We start from the raw sequence: 22,781 nt of genomic DNA on the forward strand, positions 1-22,781 counted from the left end.
AGAGACCCTCACAACAGAGTTACACCAATGAATTTATAAACAAGGAACAACACTAACTGACGGCATGTGCAGCGGGAAAACTTATTTTCCTCCTCACAAGTGCTCAAATTCCTGGTCTTTTGCACCTTTTATTTGGCTCACTGTGGCACAAGGTGTTGTGAATGTGCTCGTACTATATGCTCACTTGTAGAGACGGTTTTCCACCTGTGTTTCCGTGTCCGTCCCATCAGTTGGCTGTGTGGCAGATAGACTCTGAGGTGACCTCCCATGATCCCTATCTCCTGTTAATGTCCTGCATAATCGCCTTTCCCTTGAGTGTGAACAGCCCCCCTCCCCCAACTTGCTTCTCACAAGCTGAGTGATGGGTTACCCTTCCTGTGATGACACTGCCTTGTGGGAGACTCTCTTGCTAGCAGATCCACTCTGGAGGTGATTGCTATCTTGATGAAGTAAGTGGCCATGTTGGGAAAGCCCACGTGGGCCTCTACAAATGGTGGGTGCCCTCTAGTTGTGGAGGAAGACCCCCAAGCGTTAGCTGGAAAGATGCTGGGGCTTCAGTCCTTCATCCACAAAGGAATGATTCTGGCAGTAATTTGAATGAGCTTAGCAGTAGGTTCTTCCCTTGTTGAGCCATTAGCCTGATGAGTATAGTGACTTGCAGTGATGCATCTGGGTGCGGACCAGTGTCCGCAGAGAATGTCTTTAGTGCTTCCCTAAACTGTAGGCAGAACAGAAACTAAAGCCATTTAAAACTATTTAATTATACAAATGTTTTACATGTTATGTACAACTTTGAAATATATATTTTATAGACACTGGGAATTTAATTTTCCAACTAATGCTGGCATAGAAAGCAGTCATTAATTTCTAAATAATTATTTTAAAAAATGTCTAATAGCTTCTCATCTAAACAGTCACTGGGTCTTCAAGCAGTAGTAATGGCCCCATCTTATTTCTTTGGGTAAAGGCATGTTTCTTTTCTCTTCTCTTACCTTATTACACAGCCGAGAAGAGCACTGTCCAAAGCAAGAGAATGCCAGTCACATTGTTTTTGAGAGGGTGGGTGAGTACCAGTAGTTATTTAAACTGGAGTACGAAAATGTGGCCATTTCAGTGTGCTGGGGCTGCCACCATGGACTGGGTATGTTAAACTACAGAAATTTACTTTTGCACAATTCTAAAGATTAGAGGTCTGAGATCAAGGTGTTGACTGTGTTGGTTCCTTTGGGGGGGCTCTCTCCTGAGCTTGTAGATGCCCATCTTCTCCCTCTGTCCTCACATGGTCTTTCTCTTTCCCTCTCTGTCCAAATTTCATCTTCTTACAAGGACCCCAGCCATACTGGATCTGGGCCCACACTCCTGACATTATTTTAATTTGATTACCTCTTTAAAGACCCTATATCCAAATACGGTCCCATTCTGAGGTTCCCGGGGTTACGATGTCACGGTAGGAATTTTGGGAACATGCATCAGTCTGTAATAATGACCATATATTTTTATCACCAAGTTGAAAAAGTGAAAAAAATGTCACTTATCTAAACTTTTGCATCTATAATCAAACGAAGTCAGATTGCAGTTTCCTTTGTAAGTGAACTCCCTTTGCCAAATTGTAGATCAGGGTTAACTAAACTTCTTAAAATAGCTGAGAAACTTTTCATCTTTTCGTATGCTCTGTGATAGTTTATACAGTCCCACAAGGCCTGTTCTGAAACCCTCGGGACCAGATATGCTTCAGAATTTGGAGCCTTTGGATTTTTAGAAAGATAACAAAGGATACATAGTGAATATATACATACCTCACCCGGTGGGATCTGGGGCAGCAGTGCATAATAAAACACAATACTATTTCACACCATGACATGAAAACAATAACTGGAATAAAAATTATATATCTATCAGTCCAGGTCAAATTTTAGTGCTAAGTGAGTTCCAGTCAAGTTTGTTTTCATATGTTTATGGAAAAAAAATTGGGATTCAGATTTATAAATAAGGGACTGTGGGTCTGGGTACTAGTGAGATTGTCTTTTTCCTGAGAACATGAAAGTTTCGTCTGGGTATAGCTTGGTTAGAAACCATATGTGTATGTATATGTATATGTATGTACACACATGAAATTATATATACACATATGTATTTGTGTATATGAATATTTAGGTTGCAAGTCTTTCAAGTCTGATTATTAAACTCCTTGGGTTGTTTAGTTTGTGAATCCATTTTGGTGATTTATAGATTTTCTAGAAACTCTTTCTTCTAATGATTTTCAAATTTACTAGGAGGGTTAAAATAGGAATCATTTAGCTTTCACAAAGTAAACTTAACATTTGCAGTTAAACCACATTTTTACTTCTAACCTTCCCCCCCATAATTATATCAACTATATATTTTCCCATTTCCTTGAAAAGTCAACTCTTGGAATTATTTATTTATTTCTGCAGATTTCTCTCTAAAAGGGCATTAATTTGTAATATTTTATTTCATTTTAAAAGATTTTCTTGTGCCATTGTGTTCTTTTTTCTGACTTTTGAGGCAGATGCTAATTTTCTCGATTTCATTCCTTTTTGAAGCAACAAAATTGAGTCTCAGAATGTCTCTGAGGGCTGTTCCCATCTCATTCTGTGAGTTTGATACACAGTGTTTATAAATTACAGGCTTGATTAACTGTAAGGCCATTGGCTCTACCCTTTCCTGCCCCCATCTCTTCCCCAAAAACGTCAAAACTTACCGGCATCGATTTCCCTCTTCTTTCCTGTTTGTTCTCCTCTTCCTTTGATTGTAACCTTTAAAAAAAAAAAATAAATAAAATCTGATCTTCTCCTGCTAAAAACTCAAAGAAGCAAAAGCCTTCACTTAGATCTGCCCTCTTTTACACTGAAATATCAAGAGATGCAGCATGCAGAGCCTGACTTAGTGGCTCTGGGAGATGGGACCCTTTGGGGGATGACAGGTTCCGGGAATGACAATGGCTGTGGGTGGCTGACGTGCGGAGGTCAGGGACGATGGACGAATGAAGGGACGGAGAGGCTGAGGGATTGACTGGGTCGGGATCCTGGGTTGACTCAGAATGACGGGACTCGGCATCGGGGGGAAAGCCTGGGGGTGCCCCCAACCTTGATGAGCAAGAGGGAGAGAAGCAGAAGGTGGGGAAGGGGCAGCAACAAGAAACAGAGACTCTGCGTAATCAGCCAAAGAGGGGTGAGTGGTTCTGTTTCAGTTTGTCTTTTAGGAAAGCTTGCTTTATCTTCATTCTGCTCTCTCATCCTTCCGTTTTCTCTTACTGATGCCTCCTGTTTTAGATGATGATGGTGGTGATTTACTTCTGCTTTTCTTCGTCCATGTTATGTATATTCTGATTTTCTTTTTGATAACTTCTTTGGAATATATAGACCCCTTTACATTCTTTTAACGGTTACATCAAATAAATATTTAAGCTTCTATTTCACCTCTTGTCAATGCCAAGTTTTTATTAACTCTCTCTCCAGCCCTAGGTTAAACCCATTGTGTGCCTCATGGGGAACCAGGGGAAAGAGGGATTTTTCTTTTTTTTTTCTTTGAAACCTTTTTTAAATATTACTTTAAAAATTTTTTTTATTAAGATATAATGTATTATTAGCCCCAGGAATACAGGTATGTGAATCGCCAGGTTTACACTTCACAGCACTCACCGTAGCACATGCCTTCCCCAATGTCTATAACCCAACCACCCTCTCCCTACCCCCAACCCCCCGGCAACCCTGTTTGTTTTGTGAGATTAAGAGTCTCTTATGGTTAGTCTCCCTCCCGATCCCATCTTGTTTCATTTATTCCTTTCCTACCCCCCAACTCTCCCACATTACCTTTCAACTTCCTCATATCAGGGAGATCATATGATAATTGTCTTTCTCTGATTGACTTATTTCGCTCAGCATAATACCCTCTAGTTCTATTCAAGTTGTCGCAAACGGCAAGATATCATTTCTTTTGACGGCTGCATAGTGTGTGTGTGTGTGTGTGTGTGTGTGTGTGTGTATCACATCTTCTTTATCCATTCATCTGTTGATGGGCATCTAGGTTCTTTCCATAGTTTGGCTATTATGGACATTGCTGCTGTAAACATTCGGGTACACCTGCCCCTTCGGATCACTACATTTGTATCTTTAGGGTAAATACCCAGTAGTGTGATTGCTGGGTTGTAGGGTAGCTCTCTTTTAAACTTTTTGAGGAATTTCCATGCTGTTTTCCAGAGTGGCTGCAGCAGCTTGCATTCCCACCAACAGTGTAGGAGGGTCCCCCTTTCTCTGCACCCTCGCCAGCATCTGTTGTTTCCTGATTTGTTAATTTTAGCCATTCTGACTGGTGTGAGGTGGTATCTCATTGTGGTTTTGATCTGCATTTCCCTGATGCCAAGTGATGTGGAGCACTTTTTCATGTGTCTGCTGGACATCTGGATACGAAGGAGGGATTTTCTTTCTTTCACTTTGACTCCCATCCTCAGCTATATCACGTACCGCATCTGTAATGACAGTGGACGTGCCTATAGGACCAGAGGCCAGAAATGACTCTAATGTGGGACTTTCTTGGATTTTAGCCATGACACATCTTGCCTAAGAAGCAGAGCGCTGTGGGAGTTTACCAATTCCCTTTTCCTGGGCAAATTTTTGTTGTTCTGTAAGATCTGGAAGACCTTTCCTAAATAGCTTTGATCTTAGATATTTGGCTCATGAGTTTGTCGAGAATCAAACATTTCCTCTAAGAACACTCCAAGTATTTCTCTGAGATTTTCAATATATGCATATTTTCTTCATCTTGATATATGTTTGATAAATTTACTAGAAACTATCTGCAGATGTCCTGGGAGGTGGCGTACTCCAGGTGGGGACTTGGGGGACATGGATCTCTGGACACACCAGAGAGGAGATGGTGAACACTCTTGCATTGTCTCCAACCCAGGGGTACCCTTAGTAGTTACAGATCTCATAAAGGATAGAGCAAATGTCTGGACGTACCAGACACCAAAGACACATCAGATGCTTCCCTGGGACACCATCTGGGTCTCCACCTGAGTGTGACTGTGGAAATGAACTCCTGTCCTTCAGCCTGTAGGCTCTCTGGGTGTAAGAAGCCCTTGATGCTTCTCCAAGAAATGGACTTGGGCAATAGAACATACATTTGGGTTCGGATCTGGCTTGCAACACATGAGGATTCAAGTTGTTTTTAAGAGTTTAAGAAAACCTGTAGGCTTGGATCCATTGGAATTGATTTCCTAGTTTGGGGTTCTTTTATAACCCTTTCTTTTTCAATGTGTGTGTGTGTGTGTGTGTGTGCATGTGTGTGTTTCCTGTTCATGGGTTCACTCAGGCTGTCTAGCATTTGTGGCTGTTCTTACCGTGGTACACCTGTAGGTGTGTGGTCCATAGCTGAGCAGCAAAACTCGGGAGCTTGCTTGCCCTGCATTTTCTCAGGTCCGTTCCATGCCTTCTGGATCAGGAGCATGAGCATGGGACCCAGCAATGTGTATTCTCACACGTCCACCAGGGGACTCTGGTGCACGTTAGGAGTGAGACACTGTCTTAGAGACCATCCAGTCATTCCTCCTCAGTCTGCACATGAGGGATTAAGACGTCCCTGGAGCAGAAGTGACTTGCCCAGAACCACATGTATGGTCAGTGGCAGATTGGGGATTAGAACCCATGCCTTACACATGGAAAGAGCTGATGTCATGTCTGGAATACAGGAAGTGTTCAAGAAATTAATTTTGCTCCTTTGCTCTTGCGCCTCTCTGAGGGCAGCCGGGCATAATCACCTGGAAACGCCCTGCTGTCCCTCAATGCTTTTCTCACCCTTCAATTCAATGACACCCTCGGGAAGGTCCCAGTCAGGTGCTCTTCACTCGCTGTCGTCCCGGGACTAGCACCTGGCCCCGTCCCACTGTGATGATGAAGAAGTGAAGGGTTGGTCTGCCTCGCTGAGGTCCCTTCCAGTTCTGACTTTCTGAGGCTCCACGGCAAGCTCTGACATACATGTTTCCGCGGGCGGCTATCAGCGGCCATCTGGCAATTAGCAGTCTCTGAGGCTGCTAATCCCACTCTGAGCTGGATTAAAGCTGAAGTTTAAAACATGGAGATAGGCAGGTGATTTATGTTTGAGTCTTTGGGTCCTGCTGTCCCTGGCAGCCTGGTGATGGAGGACAGAAAAGCTGATTTCGTCCCTTATCTATCTCAGGAGGCTCAGCAGAGCTGGATCAGCTTTCCGGAGGGGCATCCTGGGCTGAGAGACGTGCTGGGCTGCAGGAGGTATGGGGTGGGCTCCAGGGGCCCGGCCCCAGCCATCTGGGCCATGGCGAGGCTGGCCGCAGGAAAACGGAGAGAGCCAAGTTCTGTGTCCAGTGCTGCGTTGCCAAAAGCAGGTGCGGTGAGGAACCCGGGGAATGAAGGCTGGATTGGTTCGGACCACAGCTCCCAGATGCCATATATGGCCCTGGGGTGGAAGCTGACAAGCCCTCCAGCTCCTCTGGGGTGTCCTCTCATTAGGCAACATGGTCAGAAACCACACTCGTGCGTTTGCTCATAGCCTGAGGAGATAATTAACTTATCTCCATGGAGGGACTTGATTACATTCCTAGCATGATCGGAATGTGAAGTCTGAACTTGGAAGTGCTGGTGCTGGTGGGGAGGTATTTGCAATGGTTGGCTGAGGAGCCATTTGTTCCGAAATTGGGCAAGTAATCAGACAAATGCCTCTTTTCCTAATTGTTGATAAAAATCAGCTATTATGGCAGAGCCAGGAACTCACTCCTGAGACAACACATTACTTAAGGCGAGCATGCATCCGAATATGTTAGGAGGATCTAAAAACATTTCACATAGCTTGAGTTTAAAATCAAGTTGTGCCCGTTGTGAATTTTGTATAGAGCTGGCATAGGGGAGCGTGATTTACTGCCTGCATTTCCTGGCTGGCTTGTTACTACAGTCAGGAACCACCTTGCACGAATCTTTACTCCAGTTAGGGATCTCCTGAACGCCTACTGTGTGAGCTCGGTGCCAGGGTCTGAAACTGGCAGATTCTCTATTCTTGAGGTCACTACTGAACTGAAGAATTTTCTGAAATATCTTTGAATCCTGAGTTGTGCAGCTTATCTGGTGAAGGTTGTAGATGTTCAGTTGATGGACGAGTTGGAGTGGACTGGAAATAATAGCTCATCCTTCTGGAGAGCTCACCTGTCCCAGCACAGGGTGGAGCAGGATTGCACTCACTTCTCGCACAGTTTTATGAGGCAGCGGCTACTGTTAGTCCTGTTTTACATGTGAGAGCGAGTGCTTAAGGATTCCACCATGATGGGCAAGAAGCAGACCCAGGAGGCACCTCCAGGTCTGTGGACTCGTGGATGCTCCTGGCATGGAGGCCACAGAGAGATTGGCTTCTGAAGGCTGCCCCCCCGCCCCGTCCCTCCACCTCTTCCTCCTGCACAGGCATCTGTTAGCCACATTGGGCTCTGGCAGTCCCATGAGCACAATTGATTGCTTCCTGCTTTCGAATTCTTATCCCTGATTCCAACGCTCTTGTCATCTCTGCATACTTCCTGTTCCTCATTATCCTGGTCTCCCATTCAGTATCCTCTCCTTTGGCTATCCTATCTAAAATCATCCTCTCTGCCTTCATGCATGACTTTCTTATTCTATTTTGTTTTTGTAGCATTTACTGCTTTCTGAAATTAAATTATTTGGGTGTTTCTTCACTTGTTTTTTGTCTGATTATCTTCCCAAATGGGAAATGTGATAAGGAACTCTTGGACCCTGCAGTTCTTGAAGCATTTTCCTGTTGGGTTTTCCAACAGTTTGGTGAGATAGGCAGGTTAGGTGTTCTTATACTCAGTTTTTGACAAGAATGCCAAAGGTCAGAAAGCAGAATTGATTTCTTCAAGGTCACATACCTAGTCTATGGGAGAGGGGAATTACACCATCCACGGGCCTTCTGATGCCTGGTCTGGTGCTCTTTTACCCTCACCGAGAAAGACCCATTCCATATGACGGCAGTAACTAACCTCATTATTTGGGGTCCTGGAAAGTGTAAGCCACTGAATCAGCCAATGACATTGACTTAAAGTTTCTCATGAGTTCTTTCACCTTTCCCTCCTTCAACATTTCATGTCGAGTGGAACAAAATAAGATAGCCCTAGTTGATAAGAAATTTGATTTCTGGGCATTTAACACTGATCAACTAATGAAACAAAGAAAGCACAGGCTATTGTATTAGTTTGTATGCCTATCTTAATCCACAAAGTCTCAATCTGACTACAAAAATACATAATAAAACAAGATGCATAAATAAGAAATTAGAGCAAAAGAAGAAAGAAAAACTAGCTGGAAACATAAAGTGGTCTGGAAATGAATCCCCAAATGCAAGCTTAAAAGACCCATCACTGTGAATTGGACATACTTTAGGCTCTACATTTTCTAGCAGGTGTTGTCAAAAGAAAAAAAAAAAATGTGGCTGGTTACATAATTCCAAGTGTCTTTCCATGAAAACTGAAGAGCTACTCAGGAGAAAAAAAGCTATTTCATTTTTTAAACTGGAGGCTAATTTCTCTTGAAAGCACAGAGTACAGTGTTTCTCAATTTTTCTAAGCCTATGACCTTTCTGATAGCAATAAAACTCCACCCTTCCATTGAGGATTATTGATGAACAGAAAATGGATTATATGTTCTATAGAGTCCCATTAACTAGGACAATTTTGTTGATCTTTTCATTCTTTGATAGATTGTAGTAAAAATAGGTACTGCTTTATTTTCCAAGTCAAAAATTAACCCATCACATCCCTCAGAGGTAATGCCACACCCCTTCCACGGGGCATGGTGTCCCTTCCCATTTGGCCCCCATCACAACCATCATTGGCTTAGGCAAGGGTCAACAAGAATTGCTGAAATCAGTGGGTGAAAATTTGATGAGGAACAAGATATTTACTTAATCTCAAAGTATCTCCATTTATTTTTTTATTACATATTTTTTTAAAGTACATCCACCTCTTCATTATAAAATGGAAAGAATAATTTTACAGTGAGCCCCAGTTTAACAAAACAATCAACATTAGCACCATTTAGGGGACAACATATGCAATATGATACACCGAGCAAGTACATCACCTCTGTGGCATTCCTGCCAAAAATGTGTGATCCAAATATAATCGTAAGGAAGCTTCAGACAAAAAGCAAGTTATTCTACTGGCTGGTACTCTTCAAAAAGTGAAGGTCAGGAAAACAAAGTGAGTGAGGGACAGTTCCAGATTAAGAGAGAAAAAAGAGACATGTCAGTTAGATGCAGTGTATAATCCTATATTGGGTTCTGGACCAGAATTTTCCTTTTATTTTTCTCCCTTCTTTAGTTATCACATTTTTGTAAAACCATAGGGATTGCTGTCAGGACAATTACCAAATTTGAAGATCTATAGATTAGATAATATTAAATATTATTTTCCTGACTTCGATTATTTTACCTTAGTTATAGAAGAGAGTACTCGAAAATAATACACACTGAAGTTTTAGGAGTAAATGAGCATCATAAATCTGCAACTTACTCTCCAGTGATCAAACACTCTCTCTCTGTCTCTGTCTCTGTCTCTCATACACACACACACACACACACACACACACACACACACGCACAAAGAGAATGTGATAGAATGTTAACAGTTGTAGAAGCTGGAGGATGGGTATCTAGAATTCTTTCAATTATTATTGCAAGTTTTCTGTAAATTTGAAACCAAATACAACCTAACAGAGTGACAGGTCTAATCAGCTGTTTTTAAGGGGTCCTTGGCTAGCAAGCTGCAACTCCACCTTTAAATGGGAGGAGCACCTGTTTACCAGTGAGTAAATTTCACTCAGACATCAGGACAGCATTTTGGCAGATACTGTTACCATTTCCAGGATACTTTGTTTTTAATTGACTCGTTTTGTAGACTCATCCTACCTCACTGGTAAGATCCTGTCTTCAAATCTTATTGTGATAGAATTCCTTGTTAACGGAGGGAAAAGACTGACACTCTAGGAAGTTTTTTTTAAAGTATTTCTCACCTTTAAATATCCTAGTTAATTATCGGCACCTTTCCCTGTCTCCATATCCCTGTTATTTATATCACGCTGGGAGGATTGCCACCAGCATCGCTCTGTTGCCTTCATCCACCTCTTTTTGATATATTTTCTTTTCCTCTGCTTTTTCCCTTCAGTTTTTGTATTTTATTTTATGCCGACAGTTTTATAAGGAATGATTTTAATAGGTACATGTTGTAAAATGGAAATATTTTACTGGGATATTACATAAAATACACAGGAGAAACTAGGATATAAATTATATTTTTATCGTAAGATTTTACTGCAAATAAGTTCTCATATACAATCGTTTATTTATGATAAGAGCAAATTCTTTTTACTTATAGCTGCTTTTGAATTTGGTGCTTCAGTAGGGAAGCTTATGTGTAGCTACATAAAAGAAGGTTCTATTTTGGTGAGAAATGAATTTCTTATTTCAGGAGTGTTATTTTTCCTGTTGACTTTCAGAGATAGGGAAAAGAGGAGGTGGTGGTTGTTGAGGGATGCGGGGAGGCGTCAGTTTCTGATTATAAGAGAAGTCTGTGCTGTTTCTTGACACTTGAAAAAGGCTGTATATTGCCCCCCCCCAACTGAGCCTCAATGCCAAGTTAGCCCCAGCCCACCCACAGTCTACCTCCACCTGACCTACCCTGCCAAGCTCCAGCCTTTTCCTACACCTCAGTGAACTCTACTCATGGACTGAGACCCTGGATGGGATGAGTTTTTCATGCTTGTGGAAACCAATGGGATTAAAGCATAAAATACCTGATCTCTTGTTTCTAAATAATAATGCAGTGATCTGTGTGTCTCTCCCCAGAGACTGACAAGATACCTTCCACAAAAGTGAACTTCTGCGGACAAGCAAGATTATAAAACGATTCCAAATTCCCTGCTTAAAATTATTCTTTGTTTGGAAATTATGCATTCTCATTTTTTATATTTTCCCTTAAACATACGAATAATTTTACCCTTGGGGTCCCAGCTAGTTATTTTCTGGGTACCACGATGCACCTATTCTTTCTTCCCTCAGGGGAACAATACAAGGGTTGAGATGCTTCATATAAGACATTCAGACTGGCTCCATTCCATCGCAAACAAACTCCTTCTGATCTGCACCCTGGCTGCACAGCTGAGAAACCCGTTATCATCAGTCATCCTTAGGCAGAGGGCAAGCACAGTATGGACAAGGCCTGGCTATTTCTGGGCCCTGCATTTGATTGAGAATACAAGGCTAAGGGAACTGTGTAGCCTGCCTCTGTTTCTTGCGGATGTGCAGTTTCTATCTTATTGAAATAGGAAATTAACTGAAATGTAGTCTTGCCCTTTGAGAGGAGGTATTCCCAATTCTGGCAGGCCATGAAAAGTGTCCTATTGGAAACTGAAACACAACCAAGAAGATACTTTCCTTTAATGATCTATTCGCAAATATTTATGAAGTCCTCTTTATAGGCATCTGTTCCTTCCTGAAGAACCTCCTCCTCTTGATTTCCCATTTCTGTTAATGGTGTTACCATTTTCCCTGACCCTTGGGTGAAGTTAAGCAACAGCACACTCTGAAATGCAGAGTTTTAGGGAAGGGTTCTTAAGAAAACCAGTGGGTCTATTTATCTGAATTTTAACTGACCTCTTTTTCTCCTGCTTTGTCAAATCAGAAATTATTCCCCCTCCCTTTCTTTTCTTCTTCGTTTCATATCCCTTCTCATCCTTCTCTTGCTTTTCTCTCCTCTTCTTTCAGAACATTTTTTGCATAAGGTGAAGAACTTACTTAGAAATCCAGTGCCAGAATTAATTTTTATGAAATGGTCCTGAGAAGTTCTTAATTAATTAATTAATTGATTGATTTTATTATTAAAACTATTTATTTGAGAGGGTGGAGGGGCAGAGGGAGAGGGAGAGAGTCCCAAGCAGACTGTGTGCTGAGCACGGAGCCCAGACATGGGGCTTGATCTCAGGACCCCGAGATCATGACCTGAGCTAAAATCAAGAGTAGGACACTTAACTGACAGAGACACCCAGGTCCCCGGTACTGAGAAGTTCTGCTTTTATTTATTTTTCACACAGTTAAGGTTTTGTGCAAGTTCTCTTTATGTATGGCAACTCAGGGCCAAAGGAAACTAGCATTTCTTCTCCTTTTTACTTATTCATTTTTTTCCTGATCCACTGATGTGCATATAGATTCCATCAGGAATAATCAGTGGTTAACCACTGAGTACATCTGGCTTCTGGATTCCTCTAGTCAGTTGAAATTTTGATGGTCTTAGGGGCTCTGCTGATTGAAGAGCCATCCATTCTATGCTATTCACTTTAAGAGTACTATGCAATGGGAAAAACCAATTTAAAAATTGCCGTGATTTTGTTTCTCTAATAAATGGACCCTTGTTGGTACCAGGTTCCTATGCATTCTTAGTCCAGTGTGCACATGCAGTTTTAATTGGGTTATAGTCAAGGTATAGATACATTTTTACATTCTGCTTTTATTCTGTTTTAAACACTTATCAATATTGCCACATAATTTTATTTTTGTAACCATTACTGAGCGTCTGTCATTTGCTAGCTCTGTGTTAGAAAAGACAATGAGATCTTATCATGGCTAGACAGCTGGAATCAAGTAGATGAGGGTTCAGCTCTTGGCTAAACCATGCGCTTACTTGGTGCTTTCGGCACAAACTTAACTGCTTTGAACCTCAGTTCCTCATCTTTTGAATCAAGAATAATTAACAACATGCTTTGTTAGAGTTGTGCGATTTTCATGAGATAAAGAGATAAAATGCAAAAAGCATAAACCAATGCTTGGCATATCATAAGCATCAAATAAATGGTGGTGAAGAAATACTGATATGATTGACCAGGGTGATGAGCCCATGACCTCAAGGAGTTTGGTTAAGGGAAACATATGTAAAAACACATGCAGTAAGTACCGACAAGAGCTGTGATAAGCTTCTGTCATGGGTTAATCAGAGGCCCCAAGACAAGCATGGCTGATATCAACTGACAATAGAGGTATAAAAAAATCGAGAAAAAATCTTGACACGGAGGCAGTGAGTAAACTCAATCTTGAAGGCAAACTGCCACATGTTGCACAGGAAAGACCTCACAGATTCTAAGATGTAGAATTCTAAGACGTAGAGCAGAGCCGGGCTAACATTTTCAGTTGGGTTGTGAAGGCTGGGAAGGATTTTGCCAAATGGAGAAGAAGGAAGGGTGTTCCAGGTAAAGAGTATAGCTAATAGGCGGACATGGAGTTATGGATGTTGATTTAGGAAGTGAATGTGTTTCCATGGTGTTCAATGTGGTAAGAACAGAGGCCTGTAGATGTGGCTAGTGCAAGAAAGGAGGCTGGAGAGGCAGGTGGAACAGAGTTCACAGAGGCCCTAGGGGCTGGTCTAAGAGTTTGGAATTCCACCAGGCAGGGCCATAGGGGAGTGCCCTATCTTATATTCATAAGAACTCTCTGGTGGGCCAGGGAAGCCTGGATTGCCGAGGACAAAACCGGAGATAAGGAAAGAACTTACTGCAGTGGTCCAGACCAGAGCAGAAGGGGCCTGAGCCAACTCTGTATAATAGTCTGTCATAATAATGTTCCGTATCACATAAGCATCCTCTTGCTCATGGACACAAATTAATTTTGAACTTTGGCTGTTCTCAATAGTGCCATCGTTGGTATCTTTTTAGAGATACTTCTTTCAGACATTTTCCTTAAGATAAAGGGTGTACACATCTGTATGACTCTTGACTAATGAGAGATAACTTTGTTTCAAATGGGCTTTCTAAATTGTATTTTCAACCAGGTAGATCTGTGTATGAGTTTCACAGCACCATTGGCAATGTTGGGTGCTGCCATTCCCATCTTTGTTGTTTTAGAAGGCACAAGACTGTTGTTTTAATTTGCCTTTCCTTGATATCTACAGAAATAAAATGTTTCCCCCATTTGTCATCTAATTACGTGTCCTCACTTGTGAATTGTGTGTCCTGTCCTTTGCCCATTTGATAAGCAATTGTGTTAAATCCTTTTTTGGCCAGCCTCTCTTCTGGCATCTCTCCACATACACATTTCCCCACAGGCTCTCTTTCTAATTTCTTTTCTCTTTGATCTATTGAAACCAAATCCTTTTTCTAACTCAATATTACAATAGACATAACAATTCTAATTGCTCTATTGATTCATGGCCACTGCAGTCATGGGCGCATTAGGAAGAACAAGGCTTTGCTACTAGAGACCAGGGTTTGAGAGCCTGGCTTTGTGCTTTCTAGCTGTGTGGTTTGGTACAAGCATCTGAATCTCTCTAAGCCGGTTTGTATTTCTGTGAAATGGGGAGCAGTATTGTTAGAAACAGTTAGAAACGGTATTTGGTCACCAGTAGCACCTAAGTACAGTGGCTTAAATTTGAAATAAGTGGTAGTCTGTTCCTTTTGAAGGAAGAGCCTTCAATTTTGAAGGTGAAGAGCCCAGTGATGGAATAGTAGTTCCATGAGCCCTTCTTCACCTATAGTGTAGCTGGGGGTTGGGTTGTGGAATTAGCTTGTGGGAATGCGTAGCCTTCTTAAAGATCAGGAAAGCAATTGATGGTTAGGGTTGAATAGTGGTAAAGCTGAACCTATTCACTTTAGCATTGAACAAATACTTGTTAAATACCTATAGTATGCAGAACTCTAAAATTTTCTCTAATGGGAAATATACATGCTAAGTCAAATAAGGCAGTCTTGGTAGTTATGTTGATGTCTAAATCATGGAGAATGATTATCTCCTTTAAGTAAACCCACATTGGAATCTCTGGGTTCTAAGGTAACTCTGTGGCCTTCTACCTACTTGCCCAAGTATCTGTACAATAACTTTCCACCCCATAGAAAACATCGCTATAAAATAAGTAAATACAGGCTCATAAATAGGCTTTCTGGATTATTCAAAAGAATACTCTTTTAAAAAATAAAAATAATCTTGGGACACCTGGGCGGCTCAGTTAGTTAAGCCACTGCCTTCGGCTCAGGTCATGATCCCAGGGTCCTGGGATCGAGTCCCACATCAGGCTCCTTGCTCAGCAGGGAGCCTGCTTCTGTCTCCGCCTCTGCCTGCTTGTGTGTGCTCTCTTTAAAAAAAAAAAAAATTTATAAAATAATCTTATAAAAATATTTTTTAAACTAACATATAATGTATTATTAGCCCCAGGGGTATAGGTCTGTTAATCGTCAGGCTTACACACTTCACAGTACTCACCATAGCACATACCCACTCCAATGTCCATAACCCCACCACCCTCTCCCTACTCCCCCTCCCCCCAGCAACCCTCAGTTTGTTTTGTGAGGTTAAGAATCTTATAGTTTGTCACCCTCCTGATCCCATCTTGTTTCATTTTATCCTTCCCTACCCTCCAGACCCCCCAACTTTGCCTCTCAAATTCCTCATACCAGGGAGATCATATGATAATTGTCTTTCTCTGATTGACTTATTTTGCTTAGCATAGTACCTTCTAGGTCCATCCACATCATTGCAAATGGCAAGATTTCATTTCTTTTGATGGCTGCATAGTATTCCATTGTATATCTATAAACCACATCTTCTTTATCCATTCATCTGTTGATGGACATCTAGGTTCTTTAAATAGTTTGGCTATTGTGGACATTGCTGCTATAAACATTCAGGTGCACATGCCCCTTTGGATCACTACATTTTTATATTTAGGGTAAATACCCAGTAGTATGATTGCTGGGTGGTAGTGTAGCTCTATTTCCAACCTTTTGAGGAACCTCCATACCGTTTTCCAGAGTGGCTGCACCAGCTCGCATTTATACCAACAGTGCAGGAGGGTTCCCCTTTATCCACACCCTTGCCAGCCTCTGTCTTTTCCTGATTTGTTAATTTTAGTCACTCTGACTGGTGTGAGGTTGTATCTCATTGTGGTTTTGATTTGTATTTCCCTGATGCCGAGGGGTGTTGAGCATTCTTTCATGTGTCTATTGGCTGTCTGGTGTCTTCTTTGCAGAAATGTCTGTTCATGTCCTCTGCCCATTTCTTGATTACATTATTTATTCTTCAGGTGTTGAGTTTGATAAGTTCTTTTTAGATTTTGGATACTAGCCCTTTATCTGATATGTCATTGTTGAATACCTTCTCCCATTCTGTCAGCTGTCTTTTGGTTTTGTTGACTGTTTCCTTTGCTGTGCAAAAGCTTTTGATCTTGATGAAGTCCCAAGAGTTCATTTTTGCCCTTGCTTCCTTTGCCTTTCGTGATGTTTCTAAGAAGTTGCTGTGGCTGACGTCAAAGAGATTGCTACCTGTGTTCTCCTCAAGGATTTTGATGGATTCCTTTCTCACATTGAGGTCTTTCATCCATTTATGACTCTATTTTTGTGTGTGCTCTAAGGAAATGGTCCAGTTTCATTTTTATGCATGTGGCTGTACAGTTTTCCCAACACCATTTGTTGAAGAAACTGTCTTTTGTCCATTGGACATTCTTTCCTGCTTTGTCAAATATTAGTTGACCATAGAGTTGAGGGTCTATTTCTGGGCTCTCTATTCTGTTCTATTGACCTATATGTTTGTTTTTGTGCCAGTACCATACTGTCCTGATAATGACAGCTTTGTCATCTTTGAATGACAGTCTGGAATTGTGATGCCACCAACTTTGGCTTTCTTTTTCAACATTCTTCTGGCTATTTGAGGTCTTCTCTGATTCCATATAAATTTTAGGATTATTTGTTCCATTTCTTTGAAAAGAATTGATGCTATTTTGATAGGGATTGCATTAAACATGTAGATTGCTTTAGGTAGCATAGATATTTTTTATATTTGTTTTTCCAATCTGTGAGCATGGATAGAAAGATTTTCCATTTCTGTTTGTCTTCCTCAATTTCTTTCATGAATACTTTATCATTTATAGCTTCTGTGCCTCTTTGGTTAGGTTTATTCCTAGGTATCTTATGGTTTTGGGTACAATTGTAAATGGGATCAACTCCTTAATTTCTCTTTCTTCTGTCTTTCTGTTGGTGTATAGAAATACAACTGATTTCTGTGCATTGATCTTATATTCTGACATTTAACTGAATTCCTGTATAAGTTCTAGTAGTTTTGGAGTGAGTCTTTGGGTTTTCCACAAAAAGTATCCTATCATCTGCAAAGACTGAAGTTTGACTGCTTCTTTGCTGATTTGGATGCCTTTTATTTCTTTTTGTTGTCTGATTGCTGAGGCTAAGACTTCTAGTATAATGTTGAATAACAGTGGTGATAATGGACATCCCTGTTGTGTTCCTGACCTTAGGGGAAAAGCTCTCAGTTTTTCTCCATTGAGGATTGTGGGGTTTTCGTAGATGGCTTTGATGATATTAAGGTATGTACCCTCTATCCCTGCCCTTTGAAGAGTTTTGACCAAGAAAGTATGCTGTACTTTGTCAAATGCTTTTTCAGCATCTCTTGAGAGTATCCTATGGTTCTCGTTCTTTCTTTTATTAATGTGTTGTATCACATGGATTGATTTGCAGATGTTGAACCAACCTTGCAGCCCTGGAATAAATCCCACTTGGTCGGGGTGAATAATCCTTTTAATGTGCTGCTGGATCCTATTGCTAGTACTTTGGTAAGAATTTTTGCATCTGTGTTCCTCACGGATATTGGTCTGTAATTCTCTTTTTTGATGGGATCTTTGACTAGTTTTGGGATCAAGGTAATGCTGGCCTCATAAAATGAGTTTAGAAGTTTTCCTTCCTTTTCTATTTTTTGGAACAGTTTCAGGAGAATAGGTACTAATTCTTCTTTAAATGTTTGGTAGAATTCCCCTGGGAAGCCATCTGGCCCTGGGCTCTCATTTGTTGGGAGATTTTTGATGACTATTTCAATCTCTGGTTGCAGAGATTAATAATAATATTATTATTAATATTATTAATAAGATTAATAATCTATGTTTCAATACTGGTTATGGGTCTGTTCAGGTTTTCTATTTCTTCCTGGATTAGTTTTGGTAGTTTATATGTCCCTAGGAATGCATCCATTTCTTCCAGATTGTCAAATTTGCTGGCATATACTCATAATATGTTCTTATAATTGTTTTTATTTCTTTGGTGTTGGTTGTGATCTCTCCTCTTTCATTTATGATTTTACTTTATTATTTTTTTAAAGATTTTATTTATTTATTTGACAGACAGAGATTACAAGTAGACAGAGAGGCAGACAGAGAGAGGAAGGGAAGCAGGCTCCCCGCTGAGCAGAGAGCCCGACATGGGGCTTGATCCCAGGACCCTGGGATCATGACCCGAGCCAAAGGCAGAGGCTTTAACCCACTGAGCCACCCAGGTGCCCCATCATGATTTTATTTATTTGAGTCCTTTCTCTTTTCTTTTTGATAAATCTGGAAGGGGCTTATCGAGCTTATTAATTCTTTCAAAGAACCAGCTCCTAGCTTTGTTGATTTGTTCTACTGTTCTTTTGGTTTCTATTTCATTGATTTCTGCTCTGATCTTTATGATTTTTCTTCTCCTGCTGGGTTTAGGCTTTCTTTGCTGTTCTTTCTCCAGCTCATTTAGGTGTAGGGTTAGGTGGTGTATTTGAGACCTTTCTTGTTTCTTGAGAAAGGCTTATATTGCTATATATTTTCCTCTCAGGACTGCCTTTACTGTGTCCCACAGATTTTGAATAGTTGTGCTTTCATTATCATTATTTTCCATGAATTTTTTCAATTCTTCTTTAATTTCCTGCCTGACCCATTCATTCTTTAGTAGGATGTTCTTTAGCCTCCATGTATTTGGGGTCTTTCCAAACTTCCTCTTGTGATTGAGTTCTAGCTTCAGAGCATTGTGGTCTGAAAATATGCAGGGAATGATCTCAGTCTTTTGGTACTGGTCTTTTAGACCTGATTTGTGACTCAGGATGTGATTTATTCTGGAGAATATTCCATGTGCACTAGAGAAGAATGTGTATTCTGTTGCTTTGGGATGAAATATTTTAAATATATCTGTGATATCCATCTGGTCCAGTATGTCATTTAAGACCTTTATTTCCTGTTGATCTTTTGCTTGTATTATCTGTCCATTTCTGTGAGGGGGGTGTTAAAGTCCCCTACTAGTATTGTATTATTGTCAATGTGTTTCTTTGATTTTGTTATTAATTGGTTTGCCTAGTAGGCTGCTCCCATGTTAGGGGCATAGATATTTAAAATTGTTAGTTTTTCTTGTTGGACAGACTCTTTTCTCATCTTTTATTGTAGTTTTTGGGTTAAAGTCTAATTTATCTGATATAAGGATTGCCACTTCAGCTTTCTTTTAATGTCCATTAGCATGGTAAATTATTTTCCACCCTGTCACTTTAAATCTAGCAGTGTTTTGGGTCTAAAATGAGTTTCTTGTACACAGCATATTGATGGGTTTTGGTTTTTTTATCCATTCTGATACCCTGTGTCTTTTGATTGGGACATTTAACCCATTTACATTCAGGATAACTATTGAAAGATATGAACTTAGTTCCATTGTATTGCCTGTAAGGTGACTGTTACTGTATATTGTCTCTGTTCCTTTCTGGTCTACTACTTTTAGGCTCTCTCATTGCTTAGAGGACCCCTTTCAATATTTTCTGTAGGCTGGTTTGGTGTTTACAAATTCTTTTAGTGTTTGTTTGTCCTGAAAACTTTCTATCTCTCCTTCTATTTTCAGTGATAGCCTAGCTGGATATAGTATTCTTGTCTGCATGTTTTTCTCATTTAGTGCTCTGAATATATCATGCCAGTCCATAAGTCTGCTGCCAATCTAATATTTTTACCATTGTATTTTACAGACTTCTTGTCCCAGGCTGCTTCCAGGATTTTCTCTTTGTCACTAAGACTTGTAAGTTTGCCTATTAGATGACAGGGTCTGTACCTATTTTTATTGAATTTGAGAGAGGTCTTCTGTGCCTCCTAGATTTTGATGCTTGTTTATTTTGTCATATTAGGGAAATTCTCTACAATAATTTGCTCCAATATATCTTCTGCCTATCTATTTCCTCTTCTGGAATCCCAATTATTCCTATATTGTTTCATCTTATGGTATCACTTATGTCTCAAATTCTCCCTGTGGTCCAGTATTTGTTTGTCTCTCTTTTGCTCAGCTTCTTTATTCTTGGTCATTTGGTCTTCTATATCACTAATTCTCTCTTCTGCCTCATTTATCCTAGCCACAAGAGCCTCCATTCTTGATTGTACCTTATTAATTCCTTTTTTGATTTTAGCTTGGTTTGATTTTAGTTCTTTTATTTCTCCAGAAAGGGCTTTTATTTCTCCAGACAATGTCTCTCTAATATCCTGCATGCCTTTCTTGAGCCCAGCTAGCAGCTTGAGAATCATCATTCTGAATTCTACATCTGACATATTACCAATGTCTGTATTGATTAGGTCCTTAGCCATCGGTTCTGCCTTTTGTTCTTTTTTTTTTTTTTTGTCGTGAGTTTTTCTGCCTTGTCATTTTATTCAGATAAGAATATATGAATGAGAGAATAAAATACTAATAGGGTGGCAAAGACCCCAGAAAAATGTACACTAACCAAATCAGAGGAGACCCCAAAATAGGGGGAGAAGAAAGAGGGTAAAAAGAAATTAAAAAATACATATATTAAAAAATTTAAAAATATATATATACATATATATATGTATATATATGTATATATATACTGGTGAATAGAACAGAGCCAACCACTTGATTTTGGGTGTATTTTGGTCTCTTAGAAGAAACTATCTCCCAAAATTTTAAAGAAAGACAAATTTATATATATACAAAAATAAGGGTAAACATGATGAAGGGATGGAACATGAATATAAGGATGAAAATGAAAAAAAAAAACGGAATTGATAAAATAAGTTGGTTGGAGAAAGAAAGAAAAGAAAGTGGAGATAATTTGCTCAAGTTGGTGCCAAGAGCAATGCCGTGTGCTAGATTTAGGGTATATTTTGATCTATTAGGAGAAATTGTATTCCTGAAATTTTTTAGAAGAGAAAACCCTATATGCATACAAAAAATAAAGCTAGGTAAAATAAAGAATAAAATATGATTATTAATAATGAAGTTTTGAAGATTTTTTTTGGAAAAGTATTGTTAAGATAAACTAGTTAAAAAACATTAAAGAGGAAAGAGAAGAAGTTAAAAACACTAGAATAACAAAAAAATAAAATTAAAAAAAATTTAATTAACTTTGTAAGACTAAAGAATCATGGGGAGAAAGCCATGAATTCCATGTTTTGCTTTCGCCTCCCCTGAATTCTGCTGTTCTTCTTAATCAGTGAACTTGTTCTTGGCTGGATATTCTTGCTGATCTTCTGGGGGAGGGGCCTGTTGTAGTGATTCTCAAATGTCTTTGCTTGAGGCGGCGCCCTTGCCAGGGGCCAGGCTTAGCAGTCTGCTCAGGTTAGCTCTGGGGAGATTTTGTTCCCTGAACACTTTCAGTAGAGCTCTGGAGGATAGGAATGGAAATGGTGTCCTCCCAGTCTCTGGCCCAGAGGAGCTGAGAGCTCAGGGCCCCACTCCTCAGTGCAACCTGAGAGAAAAGGGCCAATCCCTCCCATCTCCCTGGTCTCTGGCTGCACTCTGGGCTTACCTGGCCTGTGACCGAGGGTTTCTGTCTCTGGCACACTGCTCCATTTGGAGTCTCCAAACCCAGCAAATTCCTGCCTGTAGAGGAGGAAGGTGTGTCTCCTGTATCTGCCACTTGTGGGTTCCCTTCTTAATGAGCAGTGGCCCGACTGTTCTGCAGATTATAGTTTAAGGTAAACCTGAGCTGAGAACTCATTCCTTGGCTCCGTCTCTGTAGCTGGCTTTCCTGCTCTGATAGCTACGAGCTCTGCCACACTCAGACACCCCTGATCCTTCTGTGGCCCCATGGGACCTGATACCACACTGTCCCCATGAAGACTCCACCCCCGCTTAGTCTCTGGAGTGATGTCCCTCAGTGGAGCAGACTTTCAAAAGTTTGAATTTTGTGCTCCATAGATCCACCGCTTGCTGGGAGCTGGCCCCTTCCCCCTGCAGTCTATCTTCCTGTGGCTTTGGATTCACTTTTCCACATGTCCTACCTTTTAGAAAGTGGTCGATTTTCTGTTTCTAGAGTTGCTGCTCTTCTTCTCTTTGATCTTCTGATCTCAACAGACTGGTCAAGGTCTGAAGTACCAAAAAAAGGTCATCATAGTCAATGGATCTGCTCTGAGTGGTGGCTCTCAAGGGCTCCTCAGCCCTTAGGTCCATCTAGAAGTCTCAGCCGGGGCGGGGGGGAGGCATCTCACTGACCACACAGGTCTCGGACCCAAGGGAGCAGGAGCTCTGGGGGATGCAGACCAGCCAGCGCCATGATGGTGCTCTCCAAGAGTCCATATCTTTATTGCCAGATCAAGTCAATAATGGATGTTTGCTTTCTGGACCTATGTATTCCGGTATGTCACTTAGAAGACTTGGCCTCATGATTTTATGGTCACAGTATTTATACAGATGTTTCTGGAGCATCATGAGACCATGTCACAGACAAAGGGTCTCACAGATCCCCTGCCAGCTTAGAGACTAGAATCCTCTGATTCCTTTCATATGGTTTATTATTATTATTACTGGTAGAATCATCATAATTCTACTTCTGTCAAAATGTGTTCATTACAAATGAAATTTCTGTTCAGATCTTGAAGCTTATGCCTAAAAGCAAAGATATTAGAATTAATGAGCATTTTTGCTGATGAAAAGAAAAATCACTGAAGGGTGATTGGACTTTAGCCTTTTAATGGGTTTGAT

This window comes from Mustela lutreola, chromosome 9 (assembly GCF_030435805.1).
Source record: "Mustela lutreola isolate mMusLut2 chromosome 9, mMusLut2.pri, whole genome shotgun sequence".
Classification (NCBI taxonomy): domain Eukaryota; kingdom Metazoa; phylum Chordata; class Mammalia; order Carnivora; family Mustelidae; genus Mustela; species Mustela lutreola.